The sequence below is a fragment of the Schistocerca americana genome, chromosome 10 (genome assembly GCF_021461395.2).
Source record: "Schistocerca americana isolate TAMUIC-IGC-003095 chromosome 10, iqSchAmer2.1, whole genome shotgun sequence".
Classification (NCBI taxonomy): domain Eukaryota; kingdom Metazoa; phylum Arthropoda; class Insecta; order Orthoptera; family Acrididae; genus Schistocerca; species Schistocerca americana.
Window position 1 is genome coordinate 173415789 of NC_060128.1, and position 15900 is coordinate 173431688.

Here is a 15900-nt window from a genome sequence, read left to right on the forward strand (position 1 = left end):
GCTTCAAATTGTAATTCAGACATTTGCAGAATTAATCATGAGTAATTGTCAATATCTACATATATGAGGGAAGTAAATTATTATCTGCAAAGTGGTTATAAAATTTTATTGTAATCAAATAGGAAACCTACAAGAACATCATTTTTTGACATAGTCTCCTTACGTTTCAATGCACTTGGTCCATTATTGTACAAGCTTTCTAATGCCCTCATAAAAGAAGGTTCTTGGATGAGCTGCAAGCCAGGAATGCACCGCTTCTTTCATTGCTTCATCTGAGGAAAATCAACATCCCCTTAATGCCTGTTTGAGTGGACAAAACAAGTAATAGTCAGAAGGGGTAAGAGCGGGACTATATGGAGGATGACCCAGTACTTCAAATTTGAATTTCTGGAGTGTTTCAGCAGTGTGGGCAACAGTATGTGGACAGGCCTTGTTGTGCAACAACACACTGTCTTGTGACAGCATTTCTCGGTGTTTGCTTCGAATTGCAGGCTTTATCCTGGCAGTTAGCATCTCACAGTAATGTACGCTGTTTATTGTTAGCCCCTTTCCCCATAATGTTCCAGTACTGGACCTTGTGCTTCCCAAAAAACTGGAAGCATCAGTTTTCCTGCGGATGGTTGGGTCTTGAACTTTTTCGTGCACGGTGAATTTGGATGTTTCAATTCCATACTCTGCCGTTTACTCTCTGACTCGTAATGATGAATCCATGTTTCGTCACCAGTAATGATTCTGTCCAAGAAATTATCGTCACCAATAATGATTCTGTCCAAGAAATTATCGCTTTTGTTACCATAGCAATCCAAATGTTTTTGCAAATGTCCAAATGTGTTTGTTTATGCAACTGTGTGAGTTGTTTTGGGACCCATCTTGCACAAACTTATGAAACCCAAGTCTGTTGTGGATGATTACGTAGGCAGAACTGTGACTAATTTGCAGACAGTGTGCCACTTCGTCAATAGTTAAGCATCTGTCCAAGAGAATCATTTCATGTGAACTTTCAATGATTTCTTCATTTGTGGTGGTAAACGGTCGTCCGGCACCTTCATCATGCGTAACACTTGTGCAACCATTTCGGAATTTTTCAGTCCACTCGTAGACACTCCACTGTGAGAAAACATTGTTGCCATACTATACTGAAAGTCTTTGATGAATTTCTGCCCCTGATACACCTTCTGACCACAAAAAAATGGATCACTGAATGTTGCTCTTCTTTGGTGCATGTAGACAGTGGAGCAACCATGATTAACAGCACAGTAGTGATAACGAAACTAATCAAGCAGCTTGAAAATTGCAAAGATATAACAACAAACCCCCCCCATGAACCATGGACCTTGCCGTTGGTGGGGAGGCTTGCGTGCCTCAGCGATACAGATAGCCGTATCGTAGGTGCAACCACAACGGAGGGGTATCTGTTGAGAGGCCAGACAAACGTGTGGTTCCTGAAGAGGGGCAGCAGCCTTTTCAGCAAGATGCAACCACAACGGAGGGGTATCTGTTGAGAGGCCAGACAAACGTGTGGTTCCTGAAGAGGGGCAGCAGCCTTTTCAGTAGTTGCAAGGGCAACAGTCTAGATGATTGACTGATCTGGCCTTGTAACACTAACCAAAACGGCCTTGCTGTGCTGGTACTGCAAACAGCTGAAAGCAAGGGGAAACTACGGCCGTAATTTTTCCCGAGGGCATGCAGCTTTACTGTATGGTTAAAAGATGATGGCGTCCTCTTGGGTAAAATATTCCGGAGATAAAATAGACCCCCATTCGGATCTCCGGGCGGGAACTACTCAAGAGGATGTCGTTATCAGGAGAAAGAAAACTGGCGTTCTACGGATCGGAGCGTGGAATGTCAGATACCTTAATCGGACAGGTAGGTTAGAAAATTTGAAAATGGAAATAGATAGGTTGAAGTTAGATATAGTGGGAATTAGTGAAGTTCGGTGGCCGGAGGAACAAGACTTTTGGTCAGGTGAATACAGGATTATAAATACAAAATCAAATAGGGGTAATGCAGGAGTAGATTTAATAATGAATAGGAAAATAGGAATGTGGGTAAGCTACTACAAACAGCATAGTGAACGCATTGTTGTGGCCAAAATAGACACGAAGCCCACGCCTACTACAGTAGTACAAGTTTATATGCCAACTAGCTCTGCAGATGACGAAGAAATTGAAGAAATGTATGATGAAATAAAAGAAATTATTCAGATGGTGAAGGGAGACGAAAATTTAATAATCACGGCAGTAGGAAACATAGTAGGTGAATATGGATTGGGGGTAAGAAATGAAAGAGGAAGCCGCCTGGTAGAATTTTGCACAGAGCATAACTTAATCATAGCTAACACTTGGTTCAAGAATCATGAAAGAAGGCTGTATACATGGAAGAAGCCTGGAGATACTGACAGGTTTCAGATATATTATATAATGGTAAGACAGAGATTTAGGAACCAGGTTTTAAATTGTAAGACATTTCCAGGGGCAGATGTGGATTCTGACCACAATCTTTTGGTTATGACCTGTAGATTAAAATTGAAGAAACTGCAAAAAGGTGGGAATTTAAGGAGATGGGACCTGGATAAACTGAAAGAACCAGAGATTGTACAGAGTTTCAGGGAGAGCATAAGGGAACAATTGGCAGCAATGGGGGAAAGAAATACAGTAGAAGATGAATGGGTAGCTTTGAGGGATGAAGTAGTGAAGGCAGCAGAGGATCAAGTAGGTAAAAAGACGAGGGCTAGTAGACATCCTTGGGTGACAGAAGAAATACTGAATTTAATTGATGAAAGGAGAAAATATAAAAATGCAGTAAATGAAGCAGGCAAAAAGGAATAGAAACGTCTCAAAAATGAGATCGAGAGGAAGTGCAAAATGGCTAAGCAGGCATGGCTGCAGGACAAATGTAAGGATGTAGAGGCTTATCTCACTAGGGGTAAGATAGATACAGCCTACAGGAAAATTAAAGAGACCTTTGGAGAAAAGAGAACCACTTGTATGAATATCAAAAGCTCAGATGCAAACCCTGATCTAAGCAAAGAAGGGAAAGCAGAAAGGTGGAAGGAGTATATAGAGGGTCTATACAAGGGCGATGTACTTGAGGACAATATTATGGAAATGGAAGAGGATGTAGATGAAGATGAAATGGGAGATATAATACTGTGTGAAGATTTTGACAGAGCACTGAAAGACCTGAGTTGAAACAAGGCCCCGGGAGTAGACAACATTCCATTAGAACTACTGGTAGCCTTGGGAGAGCCAGTCCTGACGAAACTCTACCATCTGGTGAGCAAGATGTATGAAACAGGCGAAATACCCTCAGTCTTCAAGAAGAATATAATAATTCCAATCCCAAAGAAAGCAGGTGTTGACAAATGTGAAAATTACTGAACTATCAGTTTAATAAGTCACGGCTGCAAAATACTAACGCGTATTCTTTACAGACGAATGGAAAAACTGGTAGAAGCCGACCTCGGGGAAGATCAGTTTGGATTCCGTAGAAATGTAGGAACACGTGAGGCAATACTAACCCCATGACTTATCTTAGAAGCTAGATTAAGAAAAGGCAAACCTACATTTCTAGCATTTGAGACTTGGAGAAAGCTTTTGACAATGTTGACTGGAATACACTCTTTCAAATTCTGAAGGTGGCAAGGGTAAAATACAGGGAGCGAAAGGCTATTTACAATTTGTACAGAAACCAGATGGCAGTTATAAGAGCCGAAGGACATGAAAGGGAAGCAATGGTTGGGAAGGGAGTGAGACAGGGTTGTAGTCTCTCCCCTATGTTATTCAATCTGTATATTGAGCAAGCAGTGAAGGAAACAAAAGAAAAATTCGGAATAGGTATTAAAATCCATGGAGAAGAAATAAAAACTTTGAGGTTCACCGATGACATTGTAATTCTGTCAGAGACAGCAAAGAACTTGGAAGAGCAGTTGAATGGAATGGATAGTGTCTTGAAAGGAGGGTATAAGATGAGCATCAACAAAAGCAAAATGAGGATAATGGAATGTAGTCGAATTAAGTCGGGTGATGCTGAGGGAATTAGATTAGGAAATGAGACACTTAAAGTAGTAAAGGAATTTTGCTATTTGGGGATCAAAATAACTGATGATGGTCGAAGTAGAGAGGATATAACATGTAGACTGGCAATGGCAAGGAAAGCGTTTCTGAAGAAGAGAAATTTGTTAACATCGAGTATAGATTTAAGTGTCAGCAAGTCGTTTCTGAAAGTATTTGTATGGAGTGTAGCCATGTATGGAAGTGAAACATGGACAATAAATAGTTTGGACAAGAAGAGAATAGAAGCTTTTGAAATGTGGTGCTACAGAAGAATGCTGAAGATTAGATGGGTAAATCACATAACTAATGAGGAAGTATTGAATAGGATTGGGGAGAAGAGAAGTGTGTGGCACATCTTGACTAGAAGAAGGGATCGGTTGGTAGGACATGTGTTGAGGCATCAAGGGATCACCAATTTAGTATTGGAGGGCAGTGTGGAGGGTAAAAATCGTAGAGGGAGACCAAGAGATGAATACACTAAGCAAATTCAGAAGGATGTAGGTTGCAGTAGGTACTGGGAGATGAAGAAGCTTGCACAGGATAGAGTAGCATGGAGAGCTGCATCAAACCAGTCTCGGGACTGAAGACGACAACAACAACAACAACATAACAACAAATAACCAAAGCATGCGTCATCAATGTAAAATGACAGTACAACCAAAATAAACAAAAATATAAGTAAATTGCAGATAATAATTAACTTACACTTGTATTTCTACATCCACACACCATCTCTAATCTCATCCTTCTGTCAACCGTATTTAAAACATGATTTTCTGTTTGTCAGGCAGGCTTTGGTGGCAAGCTTTATGCAGATGTACATGTGACAGAATAGAAAGATGGAGCAAATTAATGCACATGATTAAAAAGCAATATTTGAAATGAAATAAGTTATTTAGCTTATTTGCTTTCTGTTGTTTTCTTGGAGTTTCTGTAAATTGATTCAGATTCAAGGTATGTTCCAGCTTTGCTAGGACAAATCCACATTTTTGGTTTTGGTTTTCCATGTATAAATCTTAGAAATAAAATATTGCAGAGCCTTATTGATTTTCTACAATTATGTAATTTATTCTTTCCATAACAGTTTCCAAGACTGAGTAGTAAAGCGCTTGAATACATTACAGATCAGAACAGGCCAGAACAGTGTGAAGATGCCATACCACTTTACAGAACACTGATGACTCGTGCCAAAAAGTTAGACTAAAATGACCAGTGATGCTCGACTCGTAATGCTAAGATATTTATCTTTATTATTAATCTTTACATTGAAAGCTAGAAATTGTGTCAATATTTTCTAAAATTTTCATTAAAGTTGCTTTTCAGGTTGTAATCCAAAAACTGTCAAGATTATTGTTATTATTATTATTATTATTATCATCATCATCATCATCATCATCATCATCAAGTTTCAGAATTTTCCTCTCAAAATTCAAGCAAAATGTGTTTAACACAACTTTTAGTGGTTTGATTTTTATTTTGAAATAATTTCTTATTACGATTTTTTATATTTGTATATAGTAAAATAATAATATTCTACAATTTATTTTCACAGAACCAAGTGCCAAATTTTTATTATTTATGACATATGTCAGTGTATCAAGTAATACATTTATGAGAGTGTACCAGGAAGTGTAGTACATAACATGTGTGAGCCACTGATCATTATCATTACACACCATACGGTATGTATTGGGGATTAGTTTTGGTTCTGATGTTACTTTTCGCCTTTCCTGTCAGTTACAAATATTGCATGGGAAGAGAGATTGTTGCCAAGCCTCTCTAATTTTACCTCCATTGTCCTTTCACAAGATGTAGTACAGTGTATTTCAAAAAGAATATAGGTACTTTGCACACTCACATTTGTGAAATTGTAAGACGTAGAACTATGAAACTTGGGACACGTATTTACCAATCTCTCATGTTTAGATTACAGATGTTCAATACGTCCTCCACCAATGACACAAACAATATCACATTGCGACTTGAATTCCTCCTGTACTCTGGTGAGATTGTCCATTGTCACTGATGTTATGGCAGTAAGGATCTGGTTCTTCAACTCTTCTAGGTTCTGTGTTAGTGTTGGTACACAAATTTCATCCTTAATGAAACCCAACAGGAAGAAGTCACAAGGTGTTAAATCTGGTGACTGTGGAGGCCAGCTGAGAAGTGCTAAGTCTTCGGCTATTTGACAGCCGATCCAACAGCTCGGTTGAGTTTCATTCAGATATTTATACACTTGGTGACTCCAGTGAAGGGGTGCCCGTGTCTCGTTGAAAAATGAAGTTGTCCACATTCAGCATCAGAAACAATGAGTTTTGTAACATAGCAAGATACTGATGACTGTTAACAGTGTTTCCAGCACCAAAAAAAAAAGGGCCGTAATCACATGAGTGGGGCACTGCAAAAAACATGTTGACTTTGAGTGAATCCTGTTACACGTTCAGTGTGTGCATGTGGTTTCTGTACGCCCCAAATTCAAATGCTGTGTTTGTTTACTTTCCCACTAAGGTGAAAATTCACTTCATCACTAAATGCAATGCATTGTGTAAATGTTTTCTTTGTCAATTGTGTTCTGGAGCTCTTCAGAAAATGTCACACTTTTGCATTTGTGGTCACGATGTAGAGCCAGTAACAACTGTAACTTTTACAGCTTCACACCCAACTGATGTCTCAAAATACACCAAATTGTTTTTATTGGCATTTGCAACTTCTGACTCGCATGAAGAGTTGATTTTGTAGGATTATGTTGGAAAGTGGTTTGAATTCGTGCAACATTTTCATCAGAAATATGAGGATGGCCAAGACTCTTTCCTTTGCATACATATCCTCTGTCTACAGACTGTCAATACCGTACTTGAAAGTTCCTTTCATTCAGAGGAGCAGTTGTATACCTCAAACTGTAATATCTTTCCACTGTACTCACTGAATTACTGTTCACAAACTCGTGAGCACAAAGTGATTTCTGCTGCGGAGTAGCCATTTTGCAACATGTGACTGTAACCAAGCAAACAGAAGAGAACCAACACTTAGTGGCAATGTTTATAAAAATAGACACTGTATCTGTTCCTTGAATAACAGAGCCATGGCACAGCGATCAATAGTTTCGACAACATAATACTGTGTAACGCGTATATTCTTTTTTAAACACCCTGTATGTTGGTTGCTCTCTGAATTTTAACTGTAAGCCACACTGTGTTGCATAATATCTCTCTTGTAGCATTTGCCACTACTGCAATGTGCAAGTAGAAAGGCAGGTGCGCGATGCCTTTAGCACAGAGGGAGACCCAGAATATACTTTTTGGTATTGCTAGTGTGCTGTGTCTTCACTCATCGCCATGCTCTTGAGCCATTTTATAGTCTGGTAATTGGAAATACTGAGGTAGGTGCTACAATGTGCCACAGTTTCCACTTCTAACTCTCCCTAATTAAATTATATACTCAGAAAACTATTACTGTCACCTCTCAATGTAAGACACATCACGTTTCCTTTGTACCATCCATAATTAACACTGTAGTGGCCCAGTAGCTTCTCCGTGTCTAAACTAACATGAAAATGAATGCTAAATGTTCTAAGTGTACTCAGAAGTGCATGTTGCAATCAGACATGGCAGAACGATACCACTCTTTGGTACACTACCTCTTGCCATTGTGTGTTACTCCACCATGTATCTTCCTGTGTGCGCATTACTATGGAGTTGGTTGAGCAACTCTGTGACACTTTCATGCATATTAAATGAACTCACAAAGCAATACACTGCTCTTCTTTCAATCTGTTCTGTTTCCCCTATCATTCCATCATTGTACATCTACAGCCACGTCTTCATCTACACCCACATGTACAAACACACATAGGAGGTCTGTTCAGAAAATTCCGAAACTTTGCCTGCTAAATTTTTCTGTGCTTTTACTTATTGTGCATGGCCTCCTTCAAAATATTCTCCTCCACAACTGATACACTGCTCCTAATGCCTTTTCCACTTCCAGAAGCAGTCTTGGTATGCCTCTTGCTGGATTGCGCGAAGTGCCATCTGCAGACTTTCTTTTATCTTGTCTGTCATTGCAATTCTTCGTCCTTTCAGTGGGATTTTCAACTTTGGCAGGGGCCAGGTCTGGAGAGTACAGAGGATGGGGCAGCACAGTGATTTCGTTTTTTATGCAATAGTCACGCATCAACTGGGATGAAAGTGCGGGTGCATTATCTTGATGCAAGAGCCATGAATTGCCTCTCCTCATTTCAGGCTGTTTCCTTCTCACATTTTCTGACAGGCATCACAATACACCCCAATAGTACCATCAATTAATGGTTTGTCCCTGTGGCATGAATTCATGAAGAACTAATCTGTCAAAGTCAAAGAAAATTAACAACATGGCTTTAACATTTGACCTGACCTTACAGGCTTTTTTTGATTTTGGAGAACCTTTCCTGGCCCATTAGTTTTGGATAACCTTTCCTGACCCATTATGAAGACCGAACCTTAGTCTCAACATCATAACCATAGCCCCACATCTCATCGCCAGTTATGATTCTCTATAGGAGCACCTCATTCTCATTTCTGCGATCCAAAAACTCTTCACAGATAGCAAGGCAAAGGTCTTTATAGTATTGACCCATGAACTGTGGAACAAACTTGGTCGCAACACAATGCATTCCAGGATACTGTGTCAGGATGTCATGGCAAGATGCAGCCAAAACATTACATTCTTCTGTGATCTCTCAGTCAGTCAGTCAGTCAGTCAGTCAGTCTTCGATTGGCACACACAGTTTCATTGATGTTTCTGACATGAGCATCTTCGGTAGGAGTCAAAGGGCATCCTGAATAAGGGTGATCTTTAACTTCTGTCCAGACATTTTTAAACCATGTGAACGACTCATAATACTGAGTATGGCTTAAGCACTCATCACCATAGGCTTCCTGCATCATTTGGTATGTCTCAGAAAAGGTTTTTCTTGAGTTTCATGCAAAATGTAACTCAGACACATTGTTGCTCTATCTCTGCCATCTCGAAATTTGCAGACTGTGCAACACAATGTTCTACTCAATACAGCACTGAACAATAACTTACCGACATACAACAATGAAACTCCTGATAGTTACACATTAAACACAGACATGTGCATGGATGCCAATCGCATTTCACTCCAACACATCATTGACACAATATTCCAAAATTTTTTGAACAGACCACTTATGTACATACATACCAGTCAAAAGTTTTCAATGACGTACCACAACTATAGATTTGTGATTGAAACGGGGATATTTTTTTTTTTTTTAATATGTTATCATATCCCTGTTCTGATAATAAAAGAAGTATAAACATGTAAGGATTAACTGCTGCTTTTGTGTATTTGACTGGTTGTTCGCACAGATGGGCATTGATAATTATCCACAAAAATACTGACATGAATTTACCTAAGATGGTTACATTCAAATAGGCCTTATTCCTTGAACTGTCTGTGAATCAATCAGTTCGCATTAGTTTGTAATACATCTACTTCTTCATCTACATCACTACTCAGCAGTCCACTGTACAGTTCATGGTAGAGGGTACCCCATTCCACTACTAGTCATTCTCTTCCCTGTTCCACCTGCAAATAAAAAAAGAGGGAAAAAATGACTGTCTATATGCTCCCATAAGAGCCCTAATTTCTCATATCTTATGTTTGTGATCCTTATGCACAATGTATGTTGGAGGTAGCATAACCGTTTGGCAGTCAGCTTCAAATGTCAGTTTTCTCCACAGTGTTCCTCAAAAAGAGCGTCGCCTTTCTTCCAGGGACCCCATTTGAGTTCCCGAGGCATCTCCGTAACACTTGCGTGTTTTTCAAACCTACCAGCCCGCATCTGAATTGCTTCAATGTCTTCTTGTAATCCTACTTGGTACAGATCCCAAACGCTCGAACGGTACTCTAGTAGTGTCCTATATGCAAGTCTCCTTTACAGATGAACCACACTTTCCTAAAATTTTCCCAATAAACCGCAGTTGAACATTCGCTTTCCCTACCACAATCCTCGTTCCATTTCATATTACTTCGAAACATTATACCCTTCTGTTTAAATGACATGACTGTGTCAAGCAGGACACTATTAATGCTGCATCTGAATATTATGGGTTTGTTTTTCATACTCACGTGAATTACCTTACATTTTTCTACATTTAGACCTAGCTGCTATTCATCACACCAACTAGAAATTTTGTGAAAGTCATCTTGTATCATCCTGCAGTCACTCAACTTCAGCATCTTTTTGTATATTGTGTGCATCTAGCAGTGTGTTTGTATACCTGATCCAGTGCATACCATATTACCTCCTATTGGGACAGAAGCAGGAGACTCTAATTGAAAAACATGCTGTAATTGTAGCTCAGTATCAGAAGGGCTATTCTAATAAGAAAACAGGAACAAAATTGGCTTAGCCCCATCTGTAATGGTGTATATGTTGTAGTGGTTCTAGCAAACTGGTGCCAGTGCAAGTATTTCACAGTCTGGAAGACCCTGAGTAACATCATACAGGGAAGATCACTTCATCAGAGGATTTGTACTGAAATTCAAGAGGAAGTAAATAATATGCAAGCAGCTCCAAGCTTTGTCTCAACAGTGCAATACCCCGTTTGTGAATAAGGTTTAAAGAGTTGCATAGCAACCAAGAAACCTCTGTAACATAAACAAAATAAAGTGAAAAAATTGCAATTGACACAGAAACATAAAAACTGAAGTGTGTAGCAATGGTCCAAAGTGTTATTTACAGACAAATCTATGTTTGAAGTATTTAGAAACGATCGTCAAATGTTTGGCAACTTTATGGAGAACATATGAAGAGATAGTGTTTGATGCCAACAGAGAAGCACAGTGGAAGTTTGGTCATGGTGTGGGGATGTTTTGTGGGTGATAAAGTTCGTAAACTAGTGAGAATTAATGGAACATTAAAGAAGGAAGAATATCACAGGATACTGTTCAACACTGCAGTTACATCTGGTAGGAGGCTTATTGGTCATGGATTTGTTCTGTAGCAGGACAGTGATCTCAAACCTGAATATAAATTGTGCAGAGGACATGTCAGTAGAGAAAAGAAATGTGGGTGAATGAAGAATAATGGTTTGGCCAAGTTAGTCACCTGAATTAAATCCCTATTGAACTCTTATGGGATGAACTTGACAGGGATGTCAGAAAACTGAGATCATCAAATGTTGAAGATCAATGGCATAATTTACACATGCAAAAAAAAAAAACAACAACTCCAAAATGTTACCTACAGAATGCCGAGAGTGTGTGTAGCTGCTCTGAGGTCAAATGGTGGACACTTTGAACAGGCTAAAATCTAAGCCATATTGTATTGTATTTAACCCTTAACATCCCTGATGCAGTCTTACAGACTGTTGCTAACACACAGGCATGGGTAGGAGATTAACACGGTGTTACCTAGTTGTTCTGTCTCAAAGCTGATGTGGTTTCCTTTGTCAGTAGCCACTTGAGCATGATGTGGATTGGCACTGCTTCTTTCGTGCTAGCGGTCTGTGTCTGAGACTGTATGTGGGACTTAGTGTTACGGATTCAGGAGCCAGATCTTCAATCAGTTTTCATGTTACAGACCCTGATGGTGAGGATACTATTTTAAAGTGGTTTGAAGACAGTTTATGAAGTTATGCTCTATCAGATGGTGACAACAAAATTGCAAATGGACATAATTCAGAATCAGAACAGTTTGAAAGTGGAGATGAATTGTTTTGCCACCTGTGAATTCCTTGAATGAAACAGGTGATGAAGGTGATGAAGATAGAAGTGTAGAGACTGAATCTTTAGCTAAAGGTTCTGCTAGAAATGTATTTGGTCGAACAAATATCACTGGTTGCCAAAGGCTGCTCTCAAGCAATTTCATGTCCGGCAGCATAATGCCATTCATTTGCCAACAGTGCACCACCAATTCAAGTAGATCATAATCCAGATCCTCTTACTGTTAGGAATCTGTGTATGTCTGACGATGTTTGAATATCGTACTGAAATGAACTAATGTAAAAATAAATAAAGAAATGCCTGAGAATGATCCAGATCTTCAGTATGAAGCTGATTTATGTGAAATAAAAGCATTTTTCATTCAGCCATTTGCCATGTTTTGGGTGTAGTGGAACCAAGAGTAGAAGTCATTGCAGACAGATTGGAAGAATGCAAAACATGCACCACCTGTGACCCAAGAAAGAAGAGGAAGACACCGTACATTAGCCATTACTGCAAGAAGCCGATCTGCATTGAATACTTGACAAAAATTTGCAGTGAGTCTAAAGAAAACTTCCAAGAAGGGAACTAAAACCCTAAAAGCTACTAGTGTAATTTTTATTTTTTGAATGTTTTATGGGAGTTTACTATGTTTTTACTATTACATGAATAACAAGCAATAAAAATACAGCAAAAAATGAAATTTAGATGTAGGGTGTTTGAGTTGTATTGCATTAGCGTTATCATGTAATGTTATGCTCATTTTGTGCAGTTTTCCATATAAATGCATCTTTTTCATAAAAATAAACTTTAAAATTTATTGAATGTATTTTTTTGTGTGGTATTAATGTAACTTCTACATAAAAACTGAATTATTTCACTGAAATTACTGAATGTAATTTTTATGGCTGTTTAAATATAACAGTCTGTTAGAATGTACCTAGGACAGTGTGTGACAAAAAAATGAACTGGTGATCTAATGGTTAATGAGAGAGAGAGAAAATACTTGTTTTCTTGACCTATATAGTTTGTATGGTGTGTTTATACATTGAAATAAAGTATGTAGTTTTTGGTCATGGGTGATCGAAAACTTTTGGCGTGTAGTGACGTACATACATACTTCGCAAGGTACTGTAAGGTGTATGACGAGGGGTAGTTTCAACCACTACTAGTCATCCCCCTTCCTGTCTCATTCCCAATTGGAGCAAAGAAAAAATGACTGTCTGTATGCCTACATACCAGCCCAAATTTCTCATTTCATTTCTTTGTGGTCCATATGTGAGACGTGTACGTGGCAGTGGTTTCATCCAGCAGTCTGTTGCAAATACCAGTTCCCTAAACCTCCTCAAAAATGTTCCTAAAAAGAACATCATCTTCTTTACAAGGATTCCAATGGTTTCACAGATCATTTCCGTAATACTCACTTGTGAATTGAACACTTGGCAACAGGTCTTAACAGCATGTCTGTGACTGTCAAACACTGAAGTAATACTCAAGAAAGGTCAGCACTAGTGTTTATTTGCAGTCTCCTTTATATATGAGCTACAGTTTCCAAGAATTTTCTCAGTAAGCTGAAGTTGACCATTCGCTTTCCCTGCAGCTGACATTATGTACTCATTCTATTTCATATCACTTTGCAGTCCTACACTTAGATATTTAGTAGGCATGATAGTGTCAAGCAGCATGCCACTAATGTTGTATTCGAACATTATGAGTTTGTTTTTCCTATTCATCTCCATTAAATTAACATTTTTCCATATTTAGAGCAAGCAGCCATTCATCATGAAATAGAAATTGTGTCCAAGTCATCCTGTATCCTACTACCGTCACTCAGCAACAACACCTTCCATATACTACAGCATCATCTTCGTCATCAAACAGCCACAGATTCTGTCTCACCCTCTGCACCAGATCATTTATGTATATAGAGAGCAAGAGCAATCCTACTGCACTTCCCAGGGCACTCCTGGTGATACCTATGTCTCTGAGGAACACTCAGTGTCACGGACAACGTACTGGGTTGTATTACCTAATAAGTCTTTGAGATACTCACATATCTAAGAACCTATTCTGTGCGCTTGGACCATCATTAACAGCCTGCAGTGTTGCACTGCGTGAAACACTTTCCAGAAGTCTAAGTATATCGAATCTGTCTGTTACCCTTCATCCGTGGTTCGCAGGATATTGTGCAGGAAAAAACAAGCTGAGTCTCATATGAATAGTGGTTTCTAAATCTGTGCTGATTTGTGGACAGAAGATTTTCTATCCCAAGGAAATTTATTACATTCAGATTTAGAATATGCTCAATAATCCTGCAGCAAACCAACGTTGAGGATATTTGTCTTTAATTTTGCAGGTCTGTTCTCTTACTCTTCTTGTGTGCAAGAGTCACTTGCCAATAAATGCCAAAGAGTACTCTCTATACAACCAAATTTGGTTCTGTGTCCTCCATACAGGAGTCTGCGCAACAGTCAGATGACGGTGTGTTATGTTTCTCCCGTGTGAATGATTTTTTAGTCACAGAATTTAAAACTTGAGCTTTCCTTTTGCTGTCTTCTATTGCCACACCAGACTATCAATACAAACCTTTGACTCTCTTAATGATTTCATGTAGGAGCAGAATTTTCATGTGTTCTTGGTAATATCTTTCACTAATGTTGGTGGAAATTATTGTATGCTTCACACTACTATCTTTTCACAGAAATGCGAATTTCCATTAATTTTTGCTTGTTGTCAGTTCAATCAGAATTCATCAGAGTGCAATAATGTTTATTTTCTCAGAATTTTTTAAATTTTGTCATTAATCCACACTGGATCTTTTCCACCCTCAATCCAGTTAGATACTTCTCCAGAACACAATTTACATAGTCCAGTCACATTAATGTGATCACAGCTTATGTTCAGTATCAACATGCAGTGACAACTCACAGAGGAGATGGCAACACTAGCAGCGGATGGCGGGATGTGGAAAATACCGCAGTCATTGTTATAATGTGGAAACAGAGTGATTTATCTGACACTCAAATGGACATTATCATTACCTTTCTGGCCGAGGGCTGAAGCATTTCCAAAATGGCTAAGTTTGTAAACTGTTTGGATGCCGCCTTGGTTAAAGTATACCAGTGTGGAAAAATGGTGCTATCTAAAACTGGTGCTGAGGCAACTGTGATGTACCGTGGGTCATAGAGGACTGAGGTGATTGATGGTTGCAGAGATGTGTACAGGTGAACAGATATGCAACTGTTGAGCAACTGACTACCCAGATGAACCAATGGGCTACCAACAGTGCCTCCTTAATGACAGTTCACTGAACATTACTGCATGTAGACTTCCGCAGCAGATGACTGGTTCATGCATACAGTGTAATATTGCACCCTTCCCGTGACGTAATAACATACTATTTTCCTTTCCTATCGAAATGTCAGAAGTTAAAGATATAATTTAACCTTTGTTTAACCTTTGTGCCAATTAACTGCACTGCAAGTCAGCGAATATGTACACCCAGGATAATGAGAGCGACGTCGTATTATCATGTGTATTTTGTCCTATATAAGAATGCGTGCTCGTCTTTTCTTTCTCTCTCTTTAGCTGCGCACCTTTCTGACAGCATCTTACACTATCAGACTCCTATTTTCTTCCATTTTTGTTCAAATGGAATGAAATTGTATTCCTGTAGGAATTTGTTTAATTGTCCCATTACTATCGCCAACTTCAATTACCGATATGACTTTACTATGAACACTTTTTTCTTTCGCTCCATAGCCGAGCTAAGATTATTATAAATTCTATGTGTTTCACCGAAAGATGGCATAATTCTTTATCATGACCAAAACTGTGAGATTAGAGCTCGAGATGTCAGATGTCTGTATAAAAAACCTTACTTTGTGAAACAATAATTGTTTAATTTGGTATATCTGCTTTCATTCCATAGTAACGATCATCTATCCCCAATTTATAAAATGTTACAGATATTGCTTTACTACATTTTTTCTTATGTTGCCAATGCGATACCCATGAAATTAAATTAAAACTGTTCTGAATTTTTTCGCGAGGTGAGGAGACAGCTAATTGTATCCCTGATATGTTGTTGTTGTTGTTGTGGTCTTCAGTTCTGAGACTGGTTTGATGCAGCTC

The 15900-nt window shown here is 38.8% G+C and overlaps 1 protein-coding gene across 1 annotated transcript in view; it reads left to right on the forward strand.

Moving 5' to 3' along the window:
* The window catches only part of LOC124552651 (DNA topoisomerase 2-binding protein 1-like), a 113393-nt gene that overhangs the window by 36878 nt on the left and 60615 nt on the right, over nt 1–15900 (forward strand). The window lies entirely within an intron of this gene.